General features: G+C 55.6%; 1 protein-coding gene across 4 annotated transcripts in view; it reads right to left on the bottom strand.

Moving 5' to 3' along the window:
* The window catches only part of TBL1X (transducin beta like 1 X-linked), a 118057-nt gene that overhangs the window by 49119 nt on the left and 41012 nt on the right, over nucleotides 1-27926 (bottom strand). For 3 of the 4 annotated variants that reach the window (XM_037027740.1, XM_037027737.1, XM_037027738.1), the window contains exon 2: nucleotides 19348-19421. The exons of the other annotated variant lie outside the window; for it this stretch is intronic. The gene's annotated coding sequence lies outside the window, so the exon portion shown is untranslated. The remainder of the gene's footprint in view (nucleotides 1-19347; nucleotides 19422-27926) is intronic. 4 annotated transcript variants of the gene reach the window in all.

Here is a 27926-nt window from a genome sequence, read left to right as displayed (position 1 = left end):
CTCCAGCCCGGACCAGACTTTTACCTCCTCGACAGTCTTCCAAGCAAACACACACACGCGTATTTAAGAAGCCGCTACACCTGTTATGTTGGAAAACAACCGACATTCCTCCCCCCAAATGATCACAGCATTTGTTTTTACCAACCATCAGTAATTTCTGAACCATCTATCCCCTCCCCTTTCACTTCAAAGTTTGGAACGGGTTCTTCGGAGAATCATGAAAAAAAAAAGGTACTGAAACATTCTAAAAAGAGAACCGGAATGGCCCTTGTGAGGCAGCAGCCCAACGCTTCAGACACAGCACACAGCTGGTCACACGAAGAGGTAGTCAGTGAATTCATCTGCACGACAAAACACGTTACGCAGGCCCCGGGTGCGTGGCTCAGTTGGTTGGAGCGCCATTCGTGCATCAAGAGGTCGCAGGTTCGATCCCCGGTCAGGAGGCGGCCGACTGATATTTCTCTCTCACATACATGCCTGTCTCTCTCTGTCCCCACCCCTTCTCTCAGAAAGCAATGAAAAAAAATGCCCTTGGGTAAGGAGGAAACCCCCCCCCATATGTCAGGCACGCACACCCATGGACACATACACACACACACATCCGCTGGAAACGCCAAACTTTGGCTAATGACAAGCAGAAACAAACCAGCCTGCCAATGTGTAGTTCTACTTTTAGAACATTCTTTATTGGCGAACAAGAGAATCCGTGTTTTCCACAACAGTCATCCTGTAACAGCACTATCTGCTAATACGTGCGTCCCAGGAAATAGGAGACGAGAGACATTCACACAGCCTCGGGACATTCAAACACACCCACTCTTGTCCACAGGTGCTCACAACTCTCACACCCACGGCACCTTTAGGGGAAGGTGGTCGAAGAGTTCACGGCATGTGCACGCGTGTGTGAGCGTAACCTTAGCCACTACTCAGCTACTGCGCCTCTCTGCTTCTTTGCTTGGTCCTCGGTGACTGTGGAGCCCAAACAGGCAGACCCCAGAGTCTGGCTAACATCAGCAGACCCACGTGCCAGGGGACATCAGATACGGCCCACGTAGAGACAACGCCAGCATCACAATCTTTAAAACCACACGCAGATATCCCTGGCCGGTGTGGCTCAGGGGACTCAGTGCCAGCCTGGGAACCCAAAGGCCGCTGGTTCGATTCCCAGTCAGGGCATCTGCCCAGGGTTGCATGCCAGGTCTCCAGTAGGGGGCGTGCAAGGGGCAACGGATTGATGTCTCTCTCACACACATGGATGGTTCTCTCCATCTCTTTCTCTCTCCCTAGTAATAAATAAAATGTAAAAAAAAAGCAAGGAAAGGTATTTGAAGTGATGTAAGTGAAACCTACAAAGCGTAACATTCAGAGAAGGATATGAGATACGCCTTTTAGTGCGGACGAGGTCTGACTCACAGAAAGAGACGTGCGAATGGCTGACAAGTAAGAGAAAGTATGCCACCCCCGTTAACAATCCAAGAATGGGGAGAACGAAGAAAGAAAGACCAAAGGAGCCTGTTGTCTCAGCGCCGTTGAGCCCGGCCACGGGGGCTGTTGGCGGGGGCTGGACGCGCACCCCACCCCACGTGACAAAACCAGACAGTCGGCACGACCTTTTGGCGAGGCCCTTGGTCTGAGTGTGCTCCAGGGAAGCCTCCACAAGGGATGGGTAAGCACTGGTGCGTGATGACATCAGACCGGGACATGCCTGTTCCAAAGCTGAGCATGCTACCCATACACACGTGCACAGACAGGCACACCCACACACACCAAAACTCTGGTGGGGAGGAGCGTCTATGGCTGGCTTCAGGGGTGGTACTGGGTTCTCATGCTTAATTTTACTTTTTCAACCTGCTCGGGGCACATCCTTTTTACAATCAGCAAAGAGAAATGCAAACCCTGGTGAGTGTCGAGAAGATACACGGGAAAGCTCTTTAGCGACGTCCTCGTTTCCCAAGCGCGCCCATGATGGCGCGCGCCTTACCCAGCGCGAAGTCCTCCCCTCCTCTAGGTCGGCGGACACTCGGCCGCCTCCTCCCTGTTCCCTCTGTGAAGCTTTCTGATGCCGACGTCTAGAAACACAGCATTCAATATGCACAGTGGGTATTTGCTGCTTCTAAACATGCGGAGAGGGGGAGATCTCTTCACAAGGCCTGCCCTTGACCTTCTCGCGGAATTAGCCAAGACGGGCTGTTCTGGAAACTGGCCGACAGCTGCCCGCCAGGCTGGCTCCGCCTCCCTCCCCTGCCGACCCAGGGCCTTTCTGCTTCGTCCGCTTCATCCGGTTCCCTGCGTTCTGCACAAACCCCAGGTGCGAGGTGGTCCCGAGCCTGCTTTATGTTCCTGCACTTGGGAACCGTGCCTGAAGGTGGGCTCCGCCTACCCGGGCCAATTCCCACGCCACTTCTCCGAAACTGGGAATTGCAGAGGGTGCGCCACGGCACCTGAGGAGGGCTGGCCCTGGGCTCCGACGATGGCAGCCACGTGCCACGGAGAAGCTCTCGGTCCCCAGTCTCTTCTACCCCGGTCCAAGCACGTCAAAACCTCAGCCCCAAGCGAGGGCCAATCTGCAAAACTCAGGACCGGGATTCCTTCACCCACTCAGGGCCGGGAAGCACAGAGGGCAACGGAGAGGCCAGGCCAGCCCACAGGAAACGAAGAGACGCAGCGACGAAACCCCCATGATGAGTCCCGCACGTGGGATTCTGGGACGGCCACAGGATGCCGTCGACACAATACAGGATGTCACAGAAGGCCTAAACTACGGTGAATCAAATTGAAAACAACATCAGGGGCCCTCTGGAACGAGTCCCTAATCCGCCCAGCGCTTCTGATGCACTCGGCCCCTACGGGCAGGTCTCCACCAGCCTGCAAGGCGGCCAGACTGTGACTACCAGAAACCGGCGCAGGCCGGTGGGACCCGAGAGCTTCGTGGTTGCTCCCTTCGCACAGAGAAACCTGCGCACAGAGAAAAACAAAACAGACCCCATCTGGCCCAGCAGCTGTTATTGTAACAAAACCACCGGTAATGAGTTTGTCTGGCTGCAAATCTTCAACCAGTCAGAAATCATTAGGCTTGGCGGCCTGGAAACACACACACACACACACACTCTCTCTCTCTCACACACAACATTCTATCAAGTTGCGGCCTTTCTGAAACAAGCTTGCAAACACAGCAGACCCAGCGAACTGAATGTGTCTCTCTTGCCACGGCGGCGGCGACAGAGGTCTCTTTTAGTACAACCTGGGCCCGGTCGGTAAATCATTTACCTCCCAGACTCTCGCAGCTTCAGAAACCAGACTGACTGGTATTCCCCCCTCCCCCCACTAAGCCCTCAGCAAATAACACACGCCCCTCGGCTAAACATTTCCATGTCCAAACGGTACCAGCGGTGTTTCTTTTAAATTAGATTAGAAGAAAGTTCTCGCTTAAAGCTGTTGACTTACTAGGAGGTAAATCCTCAAGTGATTTATGTTCGCAAATAGTTGACGTAAGGATGCGAAAAAGTGTGCTCTATTTTCCAGCTCCAGGGAAGAGGTGGAAGGGGGGGAGGGGGGTGGAAGAAGAGCCCCTTTGGGACCCCTTATATGGTCTCCCGGGACGGGGCTTCGAGTTTGTTTCCTCCAAAGCAAAAGCCCGGTTTCGGTCTGGTTTCCTGAGCAGGGCGTGGTGCTGGGGTCCCAGACCCAGGCCCTCAGGTCTGCTCTGACTCGGGGCTGACGTGATCTCCTTGGGGGCCGCCATTACGTTGGGGGCAGTCATTCTCCTGTTGTTCTGGAAGGCACTCCTCCAGGGTGCCCCCTCTTTCCTCCTGTTTACCGTTAAAAGCCAACCCCCGCCAGAGAGCGGGAACCCCAAGGTCAATGACCTTTTATGGAAGGCTGCCCTGGGTGCCCTGGTGCATTTACAGGCAAATTTTATTAAAAACGAGGTGTGTGGACTGTTGGCATTTCCTCAGCTGCCTAGTAGAAATGTGTAGTGGACAGGAGAATGTGTCATCTGTGGCGGGTAGCCCCCTGGGGGTGCACCGGGGTGGGGGGTATAGAAGATGACCCATGAAGGACTGAACTGTGTCCCCTAAAAAGCCATGCAGACACCCCTAACCCCCAACCCCTCCGCATGGGACGTGCTCTGGAAATGGGGGTCACTATAGGTGGAAGTCACCCAGATGACGCCTCAGGGGAGTCGGGCAGGCCCCGAAGGCCACATGAACGGAGTCCTGAGGCAGAGTGTGGAGGGATGGGCCACAAGCCCAGCACCGGTGAGCATTCCCGACGGCCAGCAGAGGCTCCGAGAGACGGGGGAGAGCCCACCCTAGGTGGGAGGGCTGTGCAGCCTCTTGGCGTCTCTGGGCCACACCGGGAGAAGGAGAGTTGTCCTGGGCTACCCATGAAGCACAGGGTGACATGTAATCACAAAAACATCTCACAGTGTTTCCGGCCGCTGTACGATTTTGTGTTGGGCCGCATTCCATTGGTCGGGGCCTGTACGGGAGGTAACAGATGGATGTTTCTCTCACATGTTCATGTTCTCTCTCTCGGTCGCCCTGGCTTCGCTTCTCTCTGAAAATAAATAAAACCTCAAAAGGAGAAAGGTAGGCTTATTGAGAAGGGCAGGAGGCAGCTCAAACCCGTGCCGGCGCCGAACACCTGCCTGCCCGCCCCTCGCCATTTAGCCCGTCTGATATGCACAGGAACCTTCCTGCACCCCGAGATTTCTCGGGCACCGGGCTCCCTGCGTGTCACGGTCCTGAGAGCGCTGAGGCCACGTGGACCGATGGCAATTGTTTCGAGATCTAACTGGGACCCCAGTGGGCTTTCACAACTCCCAGATTCCGTGACTCACGTCCGAGTCGGCCAGGACCAGCCATCGGAGAAGAGGCAGCCGAAAAAGTCCCGCAGATTTTCCCGACATATATAAAAGGCGGAAAACAGGGCCTGTGATCATTTATGCCGTCTGACGAGACGTTGACATTCGCCGAGTTGGCATTTGAAGGGAAAAAAAAAAGACATCAGAAGTTTGGTCAACGCTACTCAATACTTGGCATCCACTCGGTGTGAAAGAAATCACGTCCTCACTTTATCTAATTAATCAACCACCGGCTAAAAATACACTGGCCTTCAACTTCAAAGTGTCCATCAAAGCGGCCAGGATTCCTGCCGCTGCTTGGGCTTCCTGGCCGGGCCTGCGAGAGCCAGGACTTCTCGGAATAGACAGGAAGGGCTTGTGAAGGGGCCGTGCCCTGCCGACAACTACTCAGCGGCGTCAGGGAGCCAGAGCCCTGGCCCCGAGCTCGGCTGAAAGCCCAGAGCTCGCTCTCCACACGGGGAAAAGGAACGCGCAGACGGCCAGAACGGAGACACCACCAGCCGTCGGCCCTCCAGGCCCCGACCTGCACTTCGGTGCCGACAAGAGCCACGCGGCAGGTCGCCCCGTATGTGAGAACTGCCCACCGCGTACGGCATTTGCATCAGAGCATACGGAAAAGAGGAAAAAGGGCCTCATGTGGTCCTTCTGCGTCTGAGTCCCCAGGGACCCGTGCCCTCTTTCTCCCTGACGCCAGCACGCTGCCGAGGGCCGGGGCTCCAGACCCAATGCGGTGCTCGCCGGGGGGTGCCTCCTGCCCGCCTGAGACCCGGCACCTCCCCACCTGCCGTGGGCAGGCGGTTAAAGAAGAGCCCTCTGAGCACGGCAGAGGGGGTTACCAGGGGACATCAGCCCTCAGTCCCAGCCAGTTCCTGAAGGTCAGCAAACCCAGGCCCGGCTGCCCACTGCTCCACAAGCCAGGTGCTGACGTAAAGGACAAGGGCTGATGTGCAGGGGCCGGCCACGTCTCTGAGCCCACGTCCACGTCTCCGTGGCAGCCGAGGCTTTTTTTTTCACAAGGAGGGAGAGGGGACAGAACAAAGAGATCCAGGGAGAGGCGAGCCCAATTCTGTACGTGCCGGCGAGCACGGTCCACGTGATGAGGCAAGGGACAGTCTGGTGTGCGTCACCTCGGCTCCCAGGCAGAAGGTCAGCCCATCTCCCGGAGCTGAGACGCTTGAAGGTCAAAGTCTGTATCTTTTGAAGTGAGTTGCTAGGATTCTTAGAGAAACGCGGTGTTTATCTGCAAGGTACACATTAGTCAGAGCAGCACTTACAGAGATAATGCCGGAAGCTGGGGAGGGGGGGGTGGGTGGGTCCCCATTCCCCACGGCCACGTGAACATCCAGAGGCCACACACAGCCACGAGGGTCTCAGTGCCATCTGGCCTGGGTGTCCCCACCGGGGAGGACAGACATAGGCTGGGGAAGGCTGCTGGTGGCCACCCTCCAGGCTCTGAACGCCCCCAGGCACTTGCCACAGGCTGTCACTGAACTGTCCACCCCCAAGACTCCAATTGAATGACACCAGAGGTAACAACACAGGACATTATTCTCCACTCAGCAAACCTCTGTGGGTCCCCTGTGCCCGTGTCATTGGGTCCTCGTGCCCTGGCCGGCTTATTCCCTCTGCCAAAGAGATCTTCTGCCTTCTCCTCGGGATCGAATCCCAGCTCTCCTTCAAGGCCCCTGTCCCTCAGCCTCCTTCACCCCTAGGGCAGAACCACACCCTCCTTTCGGCTCCCGCAAGGCCCAGGGGTCTGGCCGTGCTCAGGTGACGAAACAAGAAAGTATCCTTTGCCCTGGCTGGTGTAGTCAGTGGATTGAGCGCACAGCTGTGAACCAAAGGATTGCAGTTCGATTCCCAGTCAGGGCACATGCCTTAGGCTGCAGGCCAGTTCCCAGCCGGGGATTACAGAAGAGGCAACCATACATTGATGTTTCTCTCCCTCTCTCCTTCCCTTCCCCTCTAAAGATAAATAAATAAAATCTTTAAAATAAAATAAAAAAGAAAGTGTCCTTTATTGGTACCGCTCCGTGCCCAGCACGGTGCCCGGCACATGGGAGACGCTCAGCACCAGACTGTCGGCCTCAGCGAGCCAACTCCAGGCAAAATGCCGTAACACCACCCTGTCAACGGTACAGCTTTGCGGGGGTCCAGGCAAAAGGCAGGCACACTTAGGCGTCTGCAAACACGTATTCCTGACACGCCGGGTGGGGTCACAGATGCGCACCCACGTTACTAGGCGGACAGGCGAGCTGTGCTCTGTCATGTACAGGAACAGTCTGCTCTCTGGTACTTTTCCCAGGGGCAAGGCCCCACCTGGCTTCCGTCACAGGCTGATAAAAGCCAATGAAGTCCTACTGGGCTTTACTGACCCAAGAGAAAGAGACACGGGAGTGCCAAGCACCGACTTCCCACCCCAGACGTGAGTTTAACACACCCAGAGACAGCAGGCATCCGACCCCACGGGGAGCCCACTGGAGAAAAGTGCTCCTCCCAGCAGGCATCGTGTATTCTTTCTAGGGGGACCATCCTTTGCTCCGCAGGACCTTCAGTGGCATTCCTGGCCTGCCCCCGCTAGGTGACAGGAACACCCTGACACTCCACCAAAAATGTCCCGGACACTGCCCGCACTGAGAAATGCCAGTCTCGGCGAACGGTTTTCCAATCTACGTCTCCTCCGAGTTGGAGGCCTGGCTCGTGCCACGACTAATCACCGACACTCGGTATCTTCCCTACTCACCGTGCGAACGTGAGAGAAGGAGCTACGTGACAGCCATCTTTACGACAACGTTTTCAGGTATTTAAAATAAAATCACGTCTGTTATTCAAACACCACTCACGAACTTTACCGCCTCACCCAGGAGGTGTGTTAGAAAAAGAGGAAAAAAAGAAAAGAAAAAAATCCCTCCCATCTATTATTCATGGACGAAGCCAAACATTTATTTGCCTGGGACATTCTCCCACAGTGGCTAATGCAAGTCTGTCCCTTTATGTAGGCTGGACGGCCCGTCTCCTCCCCACGGCACTCACAAAATAACTGTGTTGACCCCGGTGCATGGCAAACTGTCACAACGGTTAGAGAAGACGAACCCTGCAGGGGCCGGCTTCCTAAGCATGTGATTCTGCAGCTCTCCTGCAGTTCAGGAAAATGACGGACGGAAACAGCTGAACAATGGAAAGGAAAATGACCCAGAACGCCAGGCATGATGCTTTCGATGCTCCAGGTACCGTTATCACCTCACATGCCGTACAGGATGTCACCCCCCTGCGCCGCTGACCATTGGGAGGGGCGTGGCATTATGGTCCAATGTCAATGTCGAAACCCGGCTCTGTTTTAAACTCACGCTGGCGACCAAGCCACTGGGGCTGCTGGGACGAACACACCGCGTGAACTCCGGTTTATAAAAAAGAACCTCTCCTGGCTGGGGTAGCTCAGTGGATTGAGCGCGGGCCTGCGAACCACGCGGTTCGATTCCCAGTCAGGGCACAGGCCTGGGTGGCAGGCCAGGTCCCGGCAGGGGACTCACGAGAGGCAACCATACACGGATATTTCTCTCCTTCTCTCCTACCCTTCCTCTCTAAAGATAAATAAATAAAATCTTTAAATAAATAAATAAATAAATAAATAACAAAGAACCTCTACGTGTAGCCTGCCAGCACCGAGCCCTGTCCAACCTTGAACTACGCCAGGGATGCTCGTCCCGGTTACACATTCAGTTCCATCGGTGCCTGCCAGGTTCTCCTCAAAGCCAGCGCGGCATGAAAGGCAGCCGGCCCCCCACGCCCTTCTGAGGGCCATGCAATCAGCACCTCTACGCAGGGGACTGTTTATCAGCCGAGCCCTCTGAGGCAAGATGAACACTGGGACGGGAAAGGTGTGTACATTTCCAACAGGAAAGGATGGGGGGGCCTTCTCGTCAGCAGGGCGGCCAGCCACCGCACTGCCACCAGAGGAGATGGCCGGGCGCTCACTAGGGCGATGTAACCCGATCGCCCGCCAGGCGGCTGGACCACTGCCCAGCTGCCGCGGCCTTGGGCGAGCCATGGACTTGACCGTGGTCCATCAGGAGAAGCAGTGGGTGTGTCTCTGAGAGGGCAGGGAAGGGGGGGTGCACCTCACAGCCTGCCCACGCCATCCTCCGCGACACTCCAAAGCCACCTCGCTGTTTCTCCAGGCTGCTAAAGTGATTCCCACGCTAAACCTCCTTCCTATACACTCATGACAAACTAAGCCCGGCTGTGTCCCCACAAGCGTGGGCGGGAGCTCATCTCCAGAGGAGAGAGACTTCAAGGAGTGGGCAGTCCACCCAACGCCGGCTAGACCCCCTAGAATCGGGAGGCTTCTTGGACTTGACTGTGACTTGGCTGGGAAACCTTTGGCACCATGACACCGCAGTGGGCATGGTTTCATTAAACGCAAGAGCGGAACCCGCGGATTCCCGGGTTACAACCGAGGACGAAACGCAGACTGGGGCACTGGGAGGGAGGGGGGAAGGAGGACAAGGCTGGAAGGATACTGGACTGGGCACATACGGCACGATGGGAAAATAAAATAAGCCAGAAGGGGTGACAAAGTGATTCTCGAGAAAGATCCGGTTCCCTCCTGAATCTGACGGGCGAGGAAAAGGTGTAAAGGCACCATCGACTCTATCAGCACCCTACCGCCAAGTACCGGGCTCCCAAAACCCATCTTACCTGAAGCGCTTTCCTCAAAAAACCCTGCAACGATCCCCTGAGACCACAGTCCATTTCGTGTGGGTTCTTAGCACCCAGGACAGGCAAAGTCACACATATACACAGAGAGTAGAACAGAGGTTACCAGGGGCCAGGCAAGGGGACATGGAAGGGGGACTTACTGTGTGCATCGGGTACCACGTTTCAGGGGCGCTGGCAAAAAAAGTTTTCGGTATAGACGGTTGTTTCCACAGCACCATCGATGTCCCTAATGCCGGTGGACCGGATGTTCACACATGGTAATATTACGTACGTGTCACCACACGAAAGCACAGATGAACGTGTGAGTGCCCGTGGACACTGTCACCATTCCTGGATCGTCTCTCTGTGACCTGGGACAGAAATAAGGACCCCGGGGCGGGGGGTTTCTCTAACGGCCACAGTGGATGTGGGCCAGAAGTCCCCCAGGTGAACAGGGGAGGTGGTTCTAAATGCCTCCGAATGCCAGCAGTGAGCACTGGGCACGCGGTCAACAGCCGGGGCAGGTGTGGAGTGGACGCGTGGGCACGAAGGGAGGAGGGAGCCCGGAGCTGCCGGGAGTAACAGACACCCCACGGTCCAGGACGGCTCTGCAGAAAGAAGCAACAGGACTCGGCAACCACCAAGGACAGGATGTCCACAAACGAGAAAATTCAAAAGACGTTTCGGGGCCTGGACGGCGGAGATACACAATGGTCCGGCCCGTAGAAGCAGCTGCCAAGAGTGCTTGGTGTTGTCTGCCGCACTTGCCATCTGGCCCCGGGGCACGCAGTGTCGGCTTGGCTCCAAGAAACTCTCCCCCAAGTTCAGAGACCAACCACCGAGCCATCCAAATCAAAATGTCTCTGTCTCACGCAAAATTTCACTTCCTGTTCCTAGTCAGAGGGGTGTGGATTAGGAAAGTAAAATCACAGCTGGTGCCCAGGTGACCAAGTGACCTGATTTTACTCACGAAACCGAGCTGGCTGGTTCTCGGCCCGTGCTCAGTGCCAGCCCTGACCCCTGGGCATTGTCCCTTCCCCGGGCTCCACCAGAAGGCCCAGCCCCAGACGCGTCCTCGGAAGTCACACTCTCAGCCAAGCACGTCTTCTTGGGGCCTCCGGAAACCTCCCCTTTGTCATCCAGCACTGGCTCGGCTGTCACCTCCCTGTCACTCTTGCAGGTGTGCCCCAGGAGTCCATCGACACCCAGCAGGAGGCGGCCCAGGGCCCTCCTCGCCCTGGCACTGGGATAACCTGCACAGAGCCAGCAGGGAGCGAATCATGCCCAGAAACCAGGGCATTCGCTTCACAACAACAAGGATTCATCTCGCCCCGAAAACATTTCAATACCGGGTCCGGCAGAAGTAACGCCCGCCTGAGTGTGGTCGGCAGGGTATGGGTGCCATAATGTACAGTTTTAATTTGAACATTTCACCCAAACATGCACAGGGTGTGCTTCAGTGTGATATTGTGACGTTACAGAATCACGTTTATGATTTTGTAATAAAAAGGGGGGCGTTATTTGTAGCAGACCCTATATTCAGACATTGCCGGGGGTAGGGTGGGGTGGGGGGGGAAATGCCCCTTCAGCTCCTCACTGGTGAGCCTAATCCCTGGAATGTTTTGGGGCAGAATGGGAACTTTGCCTGCTTTTCTTCTTCCCCTTTTTTTTTTTTTTTTAGAAAATGCAAGTATTTTATTTATTTCTTAAAAAAGATTTTATTTCTCTTTAGAGGGGAAGGGAAGGAGAGAGGGAGAGAAATATCAATGTATGGTTGTCTTTTGTGCGACCCCTGCTGGGAACTGGCCTGCAACCCACACATGTGCCCTGACTGGGAATCGAATCGCCATCCTCCAGTTTGCAGGCCCGCGCTCAGGGACTTTGCCTGCTTTTGATTCAACCTGGTGGACAAGAAACGGTCGGACCCATGGGTTACCATGTACGGGGCCTCTAAGACAACAATGTATAGCCCTGCCCGGCGTGGCTCAGTTGGTTGGAGCGTTGTCCCACAGACTGACGGGCCGCAGGTTCAGTTCCCGGTCGGGGCACATACCCTGCTTGTGGGTTCGATCCCCGGGCGAGGTGTGTACGAGAAGGCAGCCAATCGGTGCTTCTCTGCCACTTTAATATGTGTGTGTATCTTTTTAAAAAAGCTATAAAAAAAGTCTCTGGGTAAGGATAAAGAGAAAAGATGTGTAGACATACATGAGCCCGGAAGTTTAACCGGCCTGTCTCAGGTGGCCTGGACGGATGGTGACAAAGAAACTCTTTCTGAGTGACTATGACGTCATGCGTCCTGTGAGAGGGGACTCTGCACGGCTCACCTAACTGTGTTGCAATGTGCAGGCAGGCACTCCAGAGGGCTGCTGCCACGGCTTTCTGCCCCTGACCCCTCCAGGCAAAGAACACTGCCTCTGTGTGCCCTCTGCTGGGGCGCTGCCTGGGGAGGGGAGGGCAGAGGGGAGGGGCGACCAGGCAGGAGCGACCAGCCTGTCTGCTGGGAGACTGCGGCTCTGAAACAGCGAGAACTCTTGTCCAGCCGCTCACTGGTCTTCCAGAGGCAAAGGATGCCACCGGACGGGAGAAAGCACAATTCCCCAGGCGGGGAGCGTGGGGACCCGGCACCTCGCCGGGTGGATGTGGAGTGAAGAACAGGACAACAGGGCCTTCCCGGTCACGGGTCCTCCCTCACATACGGCACCAGTGCGGGCCGGTCTCATCACTCTGGTTCCCACTTCCAGTTCTACCAGTGACCGCTGATGCAAAACAACCTGCCGCCCAGCCCCCACCCCCTACGGAGGGGCAGTGTCAAAATCCCCCAAGCAGTGCGCTTGTACCCCCACCATCCGGGGGCCTGACGGGGCCCCCACACCCAAGTCAACAGCGGTGCTGGTCCCAGAGGGCTCCCAGCTCCACGGTGCTGGACCCGGATGTTGCAAATGTCACATTTCTTAGCACTGGTTGCCTCACATCCTTGCGGAGATGCAGTCTGCTGCGGACAAGGCGCTCTAAATCCCTGCTGAAAAGGGATTTATCTGACACCTCCTTCCCCTTCCCTGGGGTTTTATTTTCCAGGGCTATTCACACATTCACAAATATTTAGGGGGGAGGACCAATAAACAAAATGTCTTTGCTTCAAGGAATTTTACATGAAGTTAAGACCTGAAATCCCTGAGGCCTTGGGTTTGCAGGAAGCTTATCTCGGGAACGATTTCAATTTCACGCCTCGGACAACCGCCCCACGGAGTTGCAGCCATGTGCGCCCTACTCAAATCCACGGTTTCTGCCCACAGGATCAAAACCAGGCAGGGCCGAGTCCCTTTCCCAGCATTATCAGTACCGTCCGTTCCGCCAGCTGCCTGGACACCCCGATGATACATCCGGGGAAGGTTCAGTCTCCCTCAAAGAAGCGGCCGATGCAATCCCATTATTCGGTTTGGCCAGGAGAGGTGTGCCTGCTGAGGCCGCCTCTGTGTCGGGCCACGGTGAGTGACCTGTCTGTGCCAGAGTACCGTGCCTGTTCCCCCGAAGTGTCCCTTTCCACCCCGCACCAGGCCAGCCCTCCACTCTGGGGGTCCTTTCTGCGCTCGCTGAGTGTGGCTGATTCACAATCCACCCCCTCCAACGTGTGGGTGGGACTAACTAGAGGATGCTGGAGACTTGCACTTCTCAGCATCAGGGCCATTGGTTTGGGGGGACTCGGGGGCTGGGAAGTGGGGAGACTACTTTCAACCACCCGGCAGTGCTTTGGTAGGGAGGGGCCTGGGGGCTGGGAAGTGGGGGAACCATCTCCAACTCGGGCACTTTGGTTTGCGGGGCTCAGAAGTGGGGGACCATCTCCAACTCGAGCACTTTGGTTTGGGGGGCATCTGGGGGGCTGGGAAGTGGGGGACACCTCTAACTCCACCACTTTGGTTTGGGGGGACTGGAGGGCTGGGAAGTGGGCACGGGTCAGCACTCAATGTTAAGAAGGCCAACCCGTGATCCAACACGCAGTGTCTTCTGCCGAGCCCTGGGACGCCCCTGCACCCGCCAACCCGACCTTCGGGGTCCACGCTGCAGGCACACACATTCTACTCTGCATTCAGACCACCAGCTCAAGTCCAAGGTATGGCTCCCAAACGCATCCATCTTGCCACTGTTTCAGCAGGGCTTCACAGCTGGGTGCCCTCCCCACATTCGGCATCTACGAGGAGGCCCGCCCTGCCCTCTCTGCTCGGCCTCTCCCGCACCCCCACCTGCTGCTACAGGGTCCAGGGTGGGGGTGGGGGTATGGGGAAGGGCAGACTCGCCTCAACCTCCACAAAGGAGACCTGAGGCCTTGCTTCTGCCCCTGGGGACCTGGAGAGGTGGCCCAGGCCCCGCCTCCTGAGGCATCTCAGCTCTGGATCTTCTCTCAGAGGGGCCCCATCTCACAGTCTCCGAGGACACGGTCCACACCGGAGAAGGAAGGAAGACACGGGACAAATATATACCCAGCAGCACGATGCATTTGGTAGCTCATCTGTCCACCCTTGCAAGGCACAGCGCACAACGTATTTTTTTTTAAAGATTAGGTATTTATTTATTTTTAGACAGAGGGGAAGGGAAGGAGAAAGAGAGGGCGAGAAACATCCATGTGCGGTTGCCTCTTGAACACCCCGTTCCTGGGGACCCGGCCTGCAACCCAGGCACGGGCCCTGACTGGGAATCGAACCGGCGACCCTTTGGTTCAGAGAGAGGCATTCAATCCGCTGAGCCACACCAGCCAGGACCGGGATTTCTTTAACCAGAGTCCAGCAACTCAGCACGGCTGCAGCGTTTTGAGATTTTCCAGGGCCTTAAACCCATCTGCTCCCTTGCTGATCTGAATTTCATATGAGATTAATATTCCACCTACATCCGCTGACAGACACAAATGGTTCCAGGGTGCAAAATGACAATATCCTTCATAAGTAAACACAGTGAAAAGGAGCGCAGCCGAAAACATGACATTTGCAGCTGAAATATGCCGTTGGGGAGGAATACATATTTTGTAAAGCAAACAGAGTGGGATCGATCGCAAAGAAAAATGCCTCTGAAGGAGATGAGAAAAACCTTAAAGGTCAGTAAACACCCCGTCCTTCAGCGCGGCTGAGCGCGGGGCCTCCGCAGGGCAGGTCCAGAAGGAAAGCACCCGGTGTGTAATTAATTTGAAAAGAAACGGTAAAGACCGTAGTTATCCTGAAATTAAAGCAGCAACACAAAGATTCAACGCAGCCCAGCGGATCCGCCAGGAAGTCTCCTTGCCCCGAGGACTGGCCCGACCCTGGAATCTTTGCTTCCGGGTCACACCACAGAGAGGGGACGGCAGAGCCTTGGTGAGTGGGAAATTAATAGCAAGGGAGCTGTGTGGTTTGAAGGGCCTGAGAGTGACACCAGGCGATCTCCACTGTCGCAGATAATACCCATTCTGTAATGGGGTGTGAAGGGTCTCGATGAGCTGACCTCCCGTTCCAGGCCTGCCCCCAACGCATTCCCTGCCCGGCGTCCAAACGCGAACCAAACCCACCACACAACAACACGCTCCCTGGTCCGCAGCCAGCACACCAGAGACTCCCCTTCGCCACCCTGCGAACAGGCAAGCCTACTGCGCGTTGCGCTTCCAGCAGGTCTTCTGCTAAGTCGAGTCGCAAACTCATCGGACGTGCAAATTCCCAGCTCACATTCCGGGACCACTGGCAGTCCTTTCCCATGAAGGTAACACTGTCTGGTGCTGATTGCACAGGGTCTCCGAAGTGTGTACACTCGAGAAGTCAAGTTCCTGGAGGGGGAGCGAGGAAAGCCCATTCGAGCACGGATAGGGCGCTGTTCCCTGGACCTGCCAGTGGGGTTTGTGGCCATAAGCGAAGGAGGGGACAGGGGCGGGCAGAGATCTCACGGCGAGAGACGCCGCGGGAAGGGGGCTGCCTAAGGAGGCCATTCTGGAAACGGCCGCGACCACGCTGCCTTGGGAAGCTCAAGGAAACAAAGCGGCAGGTGGGAGGCATGCTAAGGTCACCTGGGACGCAGTCCCGAAGGCCGAGGAGCACTGAGTTCACCGCCCGGGAGGGTGTGCACGAGGGGAGGGCTGCAATTTGAGGGCGGGCACAATGCAAACCCCACCACGCCCACTGGAACCACGGTCTACGGCAACACCGTCGTCACAGGCCAGGTACACGCTGGGTCCCACGCCAGCGTGTGTCTCTGTAAACCTCACAACTCCCTGCCAGTGGGCGGAGTGCATGCACAAACACACCACAAAATAGTACCGAGCCTGAAACAGGAAGGAGGTTCTGAGACAGATGAATCGGAAAGACACGGGGCCCAGAAGGACAAAAGTCGAACTAGTGCTCCTACAAGGCCCCTAGGGCGGTCCGACTTCAACAGATATTAACTCAAGTCACGAATGTTGCAGGACAGTCTTTTCTTTGGGGACTACTGTCACGCCGTGGCTTCCATTAAAAATTGGCTGATTATTCATAAGAGTGTCTTATCAAGGTGGCCACTTTGAGGAATTCCGTAATTATGGTAAGGAATTAAATTCAGAATTACTCCTGACCATGAAACCCAAGTTCCACAAATTATTTCCCTTTTTAATAGACATTTCATACAAATACATTAATTCATTTAAGTTCAATGAATAAGTTATTAGTCATTTATGATATAATTTTTGCAGTAATTTATGACGTTAATGATTTAATGAAGTTAAACCCCATCAAAACAACTCACTTAACATGATATAAGTTTAATTAATATAAATTGAATGAAGGTAAACTAAGCTGATGCCTATGAATTAAACATCTAATCACATCAAAAACAGACCATATTTTATCGTGTATAATGAGCACTTTTGCCCACGTTTTTGAGGGAAAAATAAGGATGCACATTGTCCACGGGCAGTACCTGGAAGACCTTGTATCTGTTCTCGTGTTTTGTAAATTAACCATTACATAAAACTTCTTGTACCATAGTATGTTCAAAAATAAATGCGCAAATTCCTTTATAATACAGAAAAAAACAAGGATATATAAATAACTACAAACTGAATTAAAACGTTAAAGCAAAAGATTTTTTTTCCCTGAAAGTTTGGGCCAAAAAAACATTCGTGCGTATTATACACGGCAAAATGGAGCATTTCTTGATGCAAAAAAAAAAGGCCAACTTAGGAGCGAAATGCAGATCTATACCCTTACTCTTGTCTAACACTCTAGTTATCTGGGGTACTGGAAAGCCACTGCATTAGGACCCAAAGTATGTCGTTCCTTACTGTGGCACTTTCTGTCCCACAGCCGCTAACCAACTACAAAAGGGGAGGGCGGGAAATATTAGAAACGCCACATTTTTGGGGGGTATCTGCCAACCAGCCCCCTCCGTACGACTGCGGTTCGGGGCCAGAGAATTCTGTACTGGGAGGGGGTGGGGGAGGCTGGCGGGTGCCCGGCAGGATGCCCAGCCCGACGGCACCCCGGGTCCCCACCCTCTGGCTCTCAGAGTCTCGCCCTGCATCTGACAGTCAAACCCGTCTCTGGGAGGAGAAACGGACCCAGCTGCGAACCACTGTCCAAAATCAAGACAGAGAGGTATTTCGGGAACTTCCCGGAACGGTGGGTACTGGAGAAAGAAGGTAAGAACAAACATCCCTGGAAAGAAAACGAGGAAGAAATGGACACCTTCACAGAGCGGAAGGGAAGGAAGGGGGCTGACCTGTGGGAACACACGGCCACGTACGTGCTCGAGCACTTCCCATCAGCGGGCCACCAGGAGAAGTGACTGGTCCATCAAGGTATCTGCACGGAATGCACGTAGGACGCGGTACTGCTTTCGATAAGACACATCAGCAACACCCCGCTTGCCCCACCGGCCCCGAAACTGCTGAACAACCGCTCTAGGGCGCCACCTTAAGGCGACACCCCGCCCCCCCACAAGTGGTTCCTTCTTTAACACAGCTGGCGGTCCAGCTGAGAGCCACCTGTCCCAGTCGGGTCTCACCACGAGACGGAGTTTCCTGACTGATGCTACCGGGAAACCCTCCTGGGTGCCAGGCACCTGAATCCGTCGTGCCCCCCTGGGACCTGACGAATAAAGAGCAACAGGTGAAGGTTGGAAAACTCTCGGCGGCGGCGAATTTCCGTGTGTTCACCCAACGGTTCAAAGAAGAGTGCTCTTTAATTCCCGGTGCCTGCTCGGGATAAGGGGCATCACGAAAACAAAACAACGGGCTAATTTCACAATTAAAAGCAAGACAAGCAGTGAGACTCGGCCACCTGCGCCAGGCTCCTTAGCCCCGCCCCCCCCCCAAACAACAGCAAGCAGAGACGAAGGAAAGAGCAGAAGGCAAGCGCTCAGAGTCAGCGGCGCACACACCACACCCACACCACACTCGGTGTCTCGGGGGTTCTCGGTGTCTTCCATGGAGACGCCTGGGGACAGACAGCACACAGGTGGGGGCTCTCCTAGGTGACCACCAGGGGGCTCTCCGCCTCTCAGCACCATAGTGTCCTGGACTGGATAACGAAGGAGGCAAAAACAGCCGCAGCCTCCCTAGGCTGGGTGAGGGTTACCGATGGAGACCGAAGCCAGCACGTGGTCCCCTGGGAACCTGTGCATGCACCATCACAGCGCCTGTCTGTGCACCAACCCCAGATGCAGAGATCTCCAACGTCCTGTGAACAGGAAGCAGACAAACTCTGCTCGGCACTGAAAAGGCATGAGCTGGTGCGCCCTACACACCTGGGTGGGATGGCAAGGGCTTCAGGTTCATTGAAGAAAGGCACTCCCCAAAGGCCGCAGGCTGCAGGAATCCACTCGAGGAACATTCCCCAAAGGAGGAAATTAAGAGACACGGTGAGCCCAGCAGTTGGCAGGAAAGGGTGACCGTGAACAGGACTTGAGTCGCGTTCTTCACTTTTGCCCAGAGTCCGCCATCTGGAACACACTTCTTCCAAACGTGTCAGAATGCCACATCGGCAACCCCCACGAGGAGGCTGTGACTTCCTCGGCGGCTCCGGCACACACCGGCACGCCCGTCCGGACATGGGGCACCCATCCACACCACGGCCTTGTGCCTGACCCTCTTCACGCAGCCGTCATGCCTCACCCATACCACGAGGACCTGCCTCGCTCAGCTCCCTGTATGTACTCCACAACGCTCCAGAAACAGCAGGTTCACAGAACGGTCACACGGAAGATCCTTCCCACACAGTGTTCTCGAAAGGCTCGGTGAGAACCGGCCTCACTGTCAACGGCGTGAACTAGAGCCCCGGCCTGGGGCTCTGCCTACGACAACGCCCCACGCAGGACTCCGACGGTGGGGACCGCCGCCCAGGCCATGGGTCACAAGGCTGTCAGACGTGCTTTGCATGCCCCACGCTGGCGGGTCCCCAAGGAGCGTCACTGCTGCCTGTCACTGCCCCGCATGCGTTCTGAGAGCAGCCCCCAAGACACGAGGCGCCTGTCCTGGGTGCTTCTCACGCATCAGACTCCTGAAGACTGAGCGGGAGCCTCGAGTGCAGAGGGGAAAGAGACAAGAGACAGCGGCCCTGTTCTAGGGAGCGGACACACCATCACCGTCGCCGGCATTCGCTCTCCCGAAAGCTCGATAAAGCGTTCCTGACGGCCTGCTGTGGCGGGCCAAAGCACCCAGGGGGAAAAACCGGGACAGGTTGCCGATACCAGGGCACACAGCCCTTGGGGCATCAGTTCGCGTCTAGACACGGAAAACAGACAGGGGTCGCCGGAACGCACAGGACACCGTACAAAACCCCTTCTCCAACTTCACTTACTCAGAGCCAAGTGGGGGCCAATCCCTTCTTCCTTCCAGGGGGTGTGGTCACGCCGCTTTTCCGTCTCCCGCTACCTGTGAACAGAGAACACCCAGAGTGAGGCACACCCATCCGTGCACACACGCGTGCGCCCCTTTGTTCCCTAGGCTGGAAGCCACCTGAGTTTTCGCCTCAGGGGGGCTGAAATCGACCACGCCGGGGGGGTGGACCACCGTCCCAGGCGAGTTCCAGGCTCCCGTCGGTTTACAGAGCCCGCTGACGTCACGCTCACCCCTCTGTGTGACACATTCACGCACGCAGGACCAATCCCGGCATTTCAATCACACAAAACTGCTCTCACGGCCGACGCGTTTTTCTCCACTGCCCTGACGCGTGCACCAAGTGCAAATGGGCATTTGCAAGTTCAGCGCCACTCTCAGCAAGCGTTCACCGGCGCCCAGGCCTCGGGTCGTCGCGTGGAAAATGGACACAGAGCTCAGGGCTGCTCGGGGTGTTTGCAGGCACGCCTGGGCTCCGCCCGTGAGACGCTCATAGCAAGGCACCCACGCTACCCAGGGGACCATCACAGCTGAGCCCAAGTGTGGCCGAGTGTCCTCAGCAGGGCACAGTGGCCCTGCTGAGCACCACTGGTCTAAAGACTCTGAGTGGAGGATCCAAGCCCAAGGGAAGGACCTGGCCAGTCACACAGACAAAAAGTGTGTGCGAGGGAGGAGGCAATCCAGCAGGGTGGGGGTGTCCCTGGCAGAATCTGGTGACAAAACTCTCTCAAAAATCATAAAGAGGCCTGGCTGGGGTAGCTCAGTGGATTGAGCGCAGGCCTGCGCACCAAACAACCGCGGTTCGACTCCCAGTCAGGGTACAGGCCTGGGTTGCAGGCCAGTTCCCGGCAGGGGACTCACGAGAGGCAACCACACATTGACATTTCTCTCCCTTTCTCCTTCCCCTCCCCTCTAAAGATAAACAAAATCTTTTAAAAAATCATAAAGAGACTTGCAAATAACTGCTCATACGGAACAAGGAGGACACATAAACAGGATAACAAGGAACCACGTGGTCTCTTCCTCCCATGTTCGCCGTGTGGAAGAAATCTAGAGGGGCTTCCTGGACGAGGCGGCACTCCTGTTGGCACACAAAGTCAGGCGAGGAGGAAGAGAAAGGGGTTGCGTCTTGGGTGGTGCTGGAGGCAGCCCACCGGGACAAGACGATGGTGCCGAGACTTCTAACAGTGCCAGGTGATGCCCTGGAAGGCTGGTGGGGGGACAGAGTGGGGCAGCCCTGTCTGCCTGGGCAGCACGACCCTGTAGAAGGCACACTCCCGGGGGTGGCGGGTGGCTCCCCAATACTGGACAACCCGCGGAGCTCCACCCAAGCAGCAGCCAGGGCCCCCCTGAGCAGGGCCGGCCAGCCGGTAGGCAGGAGCTCCACACTGGGCGGCTTCACTGTTTCCTTCCCCAGGGTCCACCGGGGCCGAGACCCGAGCCAGAGCTTTCTGGGTGGCACTGCCTGGTCCCAGCCTCTACCCCCAGACTGGCCCAGTTGGGAACAGCAGGAACTGGGCCGAAGGGGCCCCTCATGGGAAGATCAGAGCCACGACCTTCCTGCCTCCTTTCCTTTCGTTTTCTCTCAGTTTACACGTGCTCACAACCCCCTCCCACCACCACCATGGACCATACTCAGAACCCCTCCCTGGGGTGCAAAACCTCGGTGTGTGTGAACATCGCGTTCAGAAGAAAAAAAAAACGTGCAGAGGAACGGGCCTCACTGTGCTCCTAATTAATTGGAAGAAGCTCTCTCTGGGCAGAAACTCCTCGGCTGTGAAATGAGGGTATTAAAATATTGATGAGTTTCCCGCACATCACCAAATCCGAGGAACCATTTTTCTGCTGACTTCTCTCGAAAATGAAAGGCAAAACAAGTACCTCGCGAAGAGCCGAACCAAGAACTCGCAAAAGGACGGCCTGAGGAGGCAGGCGGAGGAGATCCGGGACGGATGGCCACCTGTTCTGCAGGGACTGGGCACAGGAATACTGCCAAGGGGGGCACTATTCCCCACCCCCACTCCCCAGTGGCATTCAGGCTGTACCATCACGAAAATGATGAGTAAAACCTAAAGCCTGTTTTCAGAACCACAGGCATGACGGAGAAAAGTGGCCATTCCCTCCTAAGTCCTCCTCCGTGCCGAGCCGGGCACTGTGGGGGACACGGGGCATTGGAACGCAGAGATCTGAAACCCCTTCCAAGGCTCGGCTTCCAGGTGTTCTTTACCCAGCTGCCGTTTCCTGGACCCCCGAGCCCGAACATGGGTCTGAAATGACGCACTCGACGACCGCTTTCAAATCCTCTGCATCAGCGGTTCTCCAAGGGAACTAACTGGTTTTGGCTCTGGGGCCACCGGGCGATGTCTGCAGACATTCTTAGCTGTCAGGACAGTGGGAAGAACGCCAAACCTCCTATGAGACACAGGAGCCACCACCGCCCCCCCCCACCCCCATCAGTAAGCCAAGAACGGCCTGGCCCACACATCAGGCATTGCCAAGGATCGCCACACTAAAAGTTCTATAGTTTTCTAGGACGTATATATCCTACATAGTTTCACCCTCCAGATCATCTCATTGTTTTCCAAGTGACGCACGTACATGGTTTTTGAAAGTAAGATACGGGCGAGGCAAAAAGGCTCCTCTTTTTTAGTATAAGCGTCTCGGCCCCATGCACCCCCCATTCTATTTCCCAAACCAACCCCTCTCAGACCTTGGGGGTGTTTCTAGCAGCGTTCCCTGGCACGGACTTTCCCGTCTGCAGACACCCTGCTCACAAGAGTCCCCATCACCTGGAGGCACGGGCGGACTTGATGTCCCCTGCACACAGACGAGGACTTTCGGTTTTTAAAACCCATTACGGGCCCCCTCCCCCACTTCCCAACGGTGGGACTGTGTGGGGTTACACCTCCACCCTCCACACCCCGTTTCTGGCAGTGCGGTGGACGCCAGGAATGCAGCATGAATACGATGAGTACGACTCCATTCCTGCACGGCTTTGGGGTTTCCCTGGGTTATGAGTGGCCTCTGTTTTTATTCCTTGGTGTTCTTGGTTTGTGCTCTTTGGTAAGTCTTCCAACAACCTCCACAATCTTTTCAATTCTGCTTTTTCACACGATCGAACCTCTCGGGTAACCTGTCGACTCCACGCTTTTTTTGCCCAAATCCATACACACCGGAGCTTCCTCCTGACATTTCTTGTCTCTGGTCTGCTCTGTACTCGCCAGCTTTAGGCTGCTCACGAGCTTAAAACCACTCGAGCGTCCTGAGGGTTCCTTCTGTCTCCTGCTGTTTGTGGGGTCCCGAACGCTGCCTTTCCTGGGATACTCTCTCCTTTTGGTGGGACGGACTCTGCAGGAGCCTCCCGAGAGGTGACCTGCAAAAAGCTCAGTTTTACCGATGTCCTGAATACAGGGTGCGGCCAAAGTCGGTTTGCAATTGCTCACGTGGGAAGGACACTAATCGGCAAATACATACAAGGACGAACTCTGTGTTTCTGGACTCACACTGTAAACCTACTTCCGCCCCACCTTGTACATACAAATAACTCGGCTGTATTTGAACTCACAATTCTGAGTGGAAATTATTTTCAGACTCCTAGGCTCAGGCTGTTTTCCAGCCTCTAGTGTTACTGTTAAGAAACCTCATGTCCTCGTGCCCTGACTGGTGTGGCTCAGTGGATTGAGTACCAGCCTATGAACCAAAGAGTTTCTGGATCGATTCCCAGTCAGAGCACAGGCCTGGGTTGTGGGCCAGGCCCCCAGTAGGAGGCGCATGAAAAGCAACCGCACACTGATGTCTCTCTCCCTCTTTTTTCCCTACCTTCCCCCTCTCTAAAAATAAATAAAATCTTTTAAAAAGCAAAGAAATTGGATGTTTTTCTGATTCTACATCCTTCGTACGATTTTCTTTAAATCCGGGAAAGTGCTTAGATACTGCCTTTAGTCCTAATGTTCTAAAATGATGTGATTATGAACATGCATGTAGTATTTTAGATACGCTTAATTTTTATTCACTGATCTCGTCACTTGGTGCGCAGTTTCTGCCTCCTTCAGAGTTGAGACTATTGTTGCCACCCCTGCGTGGAATGTCTGAGTGACCACCTCCCATCGTCTGATAAAACCATCATACCCTCGAGGTCCAGGAAGCTCCCGGGCACTGGAGAGGTGACTCTGACCACCGGCACAGCGACTTTTAGGTCCGCACTTGATTTGAACTGACTTAAGTTTAAAGAGTCGCGTGTTGGCCAGTGGCTGCCACAAAACAGCACGAGTCAGAAAGCAGCACAGAAAAACTGATGCGGGTGAGAAACAGGGATTGTCTGCCTGTCGTGTGCACGACAATGGGAGCCGGAACCTACCACCTAGGCATGTGCCCTGACCGGGGATTGAACCCTCAACCTTCGGTCTACGGGAGGAAGCTCCAAGCAGCAGAGCCACCCCAGGCCAGGGCAAGAACTCGAGGACTTTTTAGAGTGGCGTGACACACGCAGACATCTCCCGTGGTGCCTCCCCCCTTGTGGGGGTGGACAGGAGGGTTCCCACACAAAACAGGGATCTGCGAACACGAACAGCACAAACCGGAAGCACTGAAAAAGGTGAACCCTTAAGGGGCAGACAACACACCGGGCAAGTTCCTGACGGCGACTTCTCTGAGGCTCCCACCTGCAGAACTGCATTCCCGCGACCCCGAGGCAGCCAGGGGACAGAAACGACAAAGGCATGGGGCCCTCCCTGGGCTTTGGCTCATTTCGTCACCCATTCATTCCCTCACTCGTTCGTTCCTCCGTCAATGACCCCAAACACCGCCGTCACCCAGGCTCACTGTCACCAATGACAGCAAACACAACCCCACCAACCCCACCCCAGTCCCGCGCAGCCCGAGTCCTTGTGAACAAAGCATCTGCACGAAGGCTCCAAGCCCTGCACACGCAGGCACTTGGCAGACGAGCATTTCCCACAAATAAACAGTGGTCTGCAGGCTGAGACCAAGTTACTGCCCGCTTCTCCGCTCAGAAGATGACTAAACCTGCCCGCAGGGCAGGCAGAGACACGAGACCACATTTCCTTCCTCGGTTCTTCAGAGAAGTTACTTTATATCCATTTGCTCCTGCAAGTGGTGTCTTTGGATTATGCCTGTCGGTGTTACGGTTCAGTGTGAGAGGAGGAGCCAACTGCTCACACGAACGGAAAAAGAACCACAAAACCAGACGTGGATAGGAGCGTGATTTCTTCTTTAACGGGTTAGGAGGCCGGCGAACGAGGATGTCACGCTGGCGGGAGGGGCAAAGCCGATCCTTAGAGATGCGGATGGATGCGTGCGTGTGCACAGGACAGGCGTGTGCAGCCTTTCCCCGCGGCCCACGCCACCCGCAGAGTCACTGGCCCCACGCCACCAATAAAAGTCACTTCCCAACACGCACTGTGAAACGCCAAAGAAACACTGCCCAGCGAGACCAAGACAGAATTTGGCACATGGGAGTCGGATGTGAGACGAGGCAATCCCATGAGCCAATCGGGTTTTGAAGGACAGAATCCATCTCGAGCGGAAAGTAACGGGAATAAGAAAACACCAAGCCCATTTTAAAAAGCCAGCCCGCTGCACAAATCTTTCTCGCTAAGCCTTGATGGTTGTTTCCAATAGGGCGGCAGATGGCCTGTTCGTTAACGGCAGGAAGCCACTGTTCGGTGAGAGCAAAGAGGAATCACGGCAGATGACAGGAGCGGCCACATGCAGCCCCCACGTGTATAAATACGACCTTGACCTTGCTGTGACTCTGATCACAGAGTGCATGTGTGAGGAGGGAGGGAAGAGTCCTCACTGCTCTCTCCCTCGCCTCCCAAAGCGGGGCTGGTCCGCGGTCCCCAACAGGCACGGAGCATACCCTCAGATGTCGCGAGATTCACGCACCGAAATTAGGATAAAAGTTTCAGAACGCCACAGGGTCCAGTCTCCACCACGTGCAGAGCACCCCCGACGCCCATTGGACCGCCTCCCGAGCCACGGACAAGTACAGCGAGTGGATGCCTTTGGCGAAGCCATTACGTTCAAGTAACGCCCTGCTTCCACAAATCCCTCACTACGGGGCCACAGCAGCATCGACAGCCAGCTCACTCAAGAAACGAGGACCAACGCGCACACGTCACTCTTCACAAACCAAAGCGGTTCTTCGAAAGCCGCCACCTCCTCCCTTATCCGGGACTTTGGGAAGACGTCCCAAATAAAACTACACACGACAACCGGAACAACCCAACACCCGTGCCTCAGTCCGCCTGGGTCACCTGGTACTGGAAGACGCCGGTGCACCCTTGCCGGGCAGAGGCGCACATTACCCTTCTTTCTCACCCTGGCCCCTCGGGAAGCAGGCGGCTTCCAAATGACCTTCATTTCTCCAGCTTTTGGCACAGCCAGCCATTTTCCGTAAAAGTCTCAGATTCAACACGGGGAGATGTAGGGCCGCTGAAGATTCGGTTTTAGTGAAGGCCCAGGGTCAGGCTTGTTCCCCAGCCTTTACACTACAGTTTTCCACGGGGCAGGAGGGCGTCCCCCCGAGGGACGACTGGCCGTGTCTAGACACGTTTTAGGGTGCTACCGCTGCCGGGATGTCCTTGCAGGGAATGGGCAGGGACTAGAGAGGTACGGTGCCCAGGTCAGCTCCTCCAACCGCCACGCGGACAGAATTCCATGGTGGATGGTCAGGGAAGGAGCTGAGATGACTGTGGGCAGGGGTCGCCCGAGGTCGGCAGCGGGTGGGACAAACACAGAGCGGGGCTTCTGCACCATGAACAAGCCCCAGCAATTCAGCCACCGACCCACACCAGTCCCATCGGCGTACCCCTGGCAGGCCGTGGCGTCTGGCCGGCCCCCCCACCCCCATTCTCTGCACGGGCCAGGTGAGCTCTCCCAACAGCTCCCTCACTCCCCAGCCCTGCCCCTCGAAGAGAACGCATGAGCCGATTCCCAGAACGGCAAGAACGGCATCGCGGCGGCATCTCCGCATCCCTGAGACGCCGCTCCCAATCTGTCCTCATTAACCCACAGCCACCCTTCCTGAACTCTCTCCTCACACGTCTGTGGTGGCAGACACCAAAGACCGCTGGGCCCTGGCCGGGCAGCTCGGGTGGTGGGAGCGCCGTCGCAATACGGCCAAGGTGGCGGGTGCAATCCCTGGTCGCGGCACATGCAAGAAGGAATCAGTCTGCCTCCGTAAGCAGAGCCACAACTCGGCATTCCTGTTCTCTCTCTCTCCCTCCCTCCCATGAACACATAAAATAATTTCTTTAGAACAACATGGACCTGCGTAGCCTCATTTCCTGCTCTTCATCCGCTGTCATGATCCACGTTCGCGGCTCTGGGAGCACTTCCCTCTGGAGCGTGCAGGGCGGGCACGTCCCCCCTCACTGCCCTGGACGCAGACAGACAAGAAGGCCAGCCCCTGTCAGCCTCTGGAGGCCCAAGGACTCCATTTAAAAAATGTACGCCTCCCACCCCGGGGGAACACCCAGTCACTCAGGAGCTGAGCTAACGGTCATGCCTCTTTCTTGCCTACACTGACTTAAAAGGACTTGAACTTTCAGCCTCAAAGGGCCTTGAAAGCTTTACCTTGGCTCTGCTCAAACAGCTGCCTCTGATCAAAAATAAAACGATGAAATGCGCCCATCAAGGGCAAGCCGCGATCCTGGCACACGAAAAGCGTGGGAACGCTGTTTTCAAGGGAACCATGAATGGGACTCTCAGTTTCCTAGACACCCGTTCAATGCAACAAGGGTGTGGCCCTGGCCTCAGAGCTCAGTGGGTGAGAGCGTCATCCCAATACAAGGCGGCAAGTTCGATCCCCGGTCAGGGCACATACAAGAATTAACCGATGAATGCATCAGTACGTGGAACAACTGGCCGATGTTTTTCTCCCTCCCATCAATAAAAAAAAAAAAGACACAAGTTTGCCAGGTGCTTGAGTCACGGTATCCAAACAATACAAAAGATACAACTGTTGAAATAGCGGCCAGCAGCACATGCTCGATGCATGCCTCCCATGGGGGGCCGGAGAGGAAGTGGTGCAGTCCCGGCAAGCCCGGCCGCAGTAACCGGGGCACTTCCTGAAACCGCCACAGTGATACGGGACCCTACGACAGCTACGTCTTCTGGGTGAGTCACACCGATGAGTGAGCAGCAGTCAGAGACCAGCACACGACGTCCACCCGGCCTGGGTCCTCCGAGGACACGTCACAGGAGTGCTCCAAGTCCCAACAGGGTGCGGGTCTCTTGGGGGTGGCAGAAACAGTCCCGGTATATTGTAAACACCCTGGGGGGGCCTAAACCGATGTACCCCTGGTACAATATCACTTCCACGGTTGCCTAGTAGCCGCTGAATGGACTCCGCCCGACTGGCATCCTTGGCCACTGCGCCCCACTCCCGGCTACGTAAGCAGCATTTCTGCAAACATGGAGAAGCCTTCTTCCGAGGGCCGGCAATGTGGTGAACTGCCGCCACATTTCAAAGCTGCAGTCTTATTCCCCAATATTTAAGGGAACAATGCCGCACGG

The sequence above is a fragment of the Sturnira hondurensis genome, unplaced genomic scaffold, assembly GCF_014824575.4.
Source record: "Sturnira hondurensis isolate 20B ecotype Veracruz unplaced genomic scaffold, ASM1482457v3 Scaffold0019234, whole genome shotgun sequence".
In the NCBI taxonomy this organism is placed as follows: domain Eukaryota; kingdom Metazoa; phylum Chordata; class Mammalia; order Chiroptera; family Phyllostomidae; genus Sturnira; species Sturnira hondurensis.
This window is presented reverse-complemented; position numbering and strand designations above follow the sequence as displayed.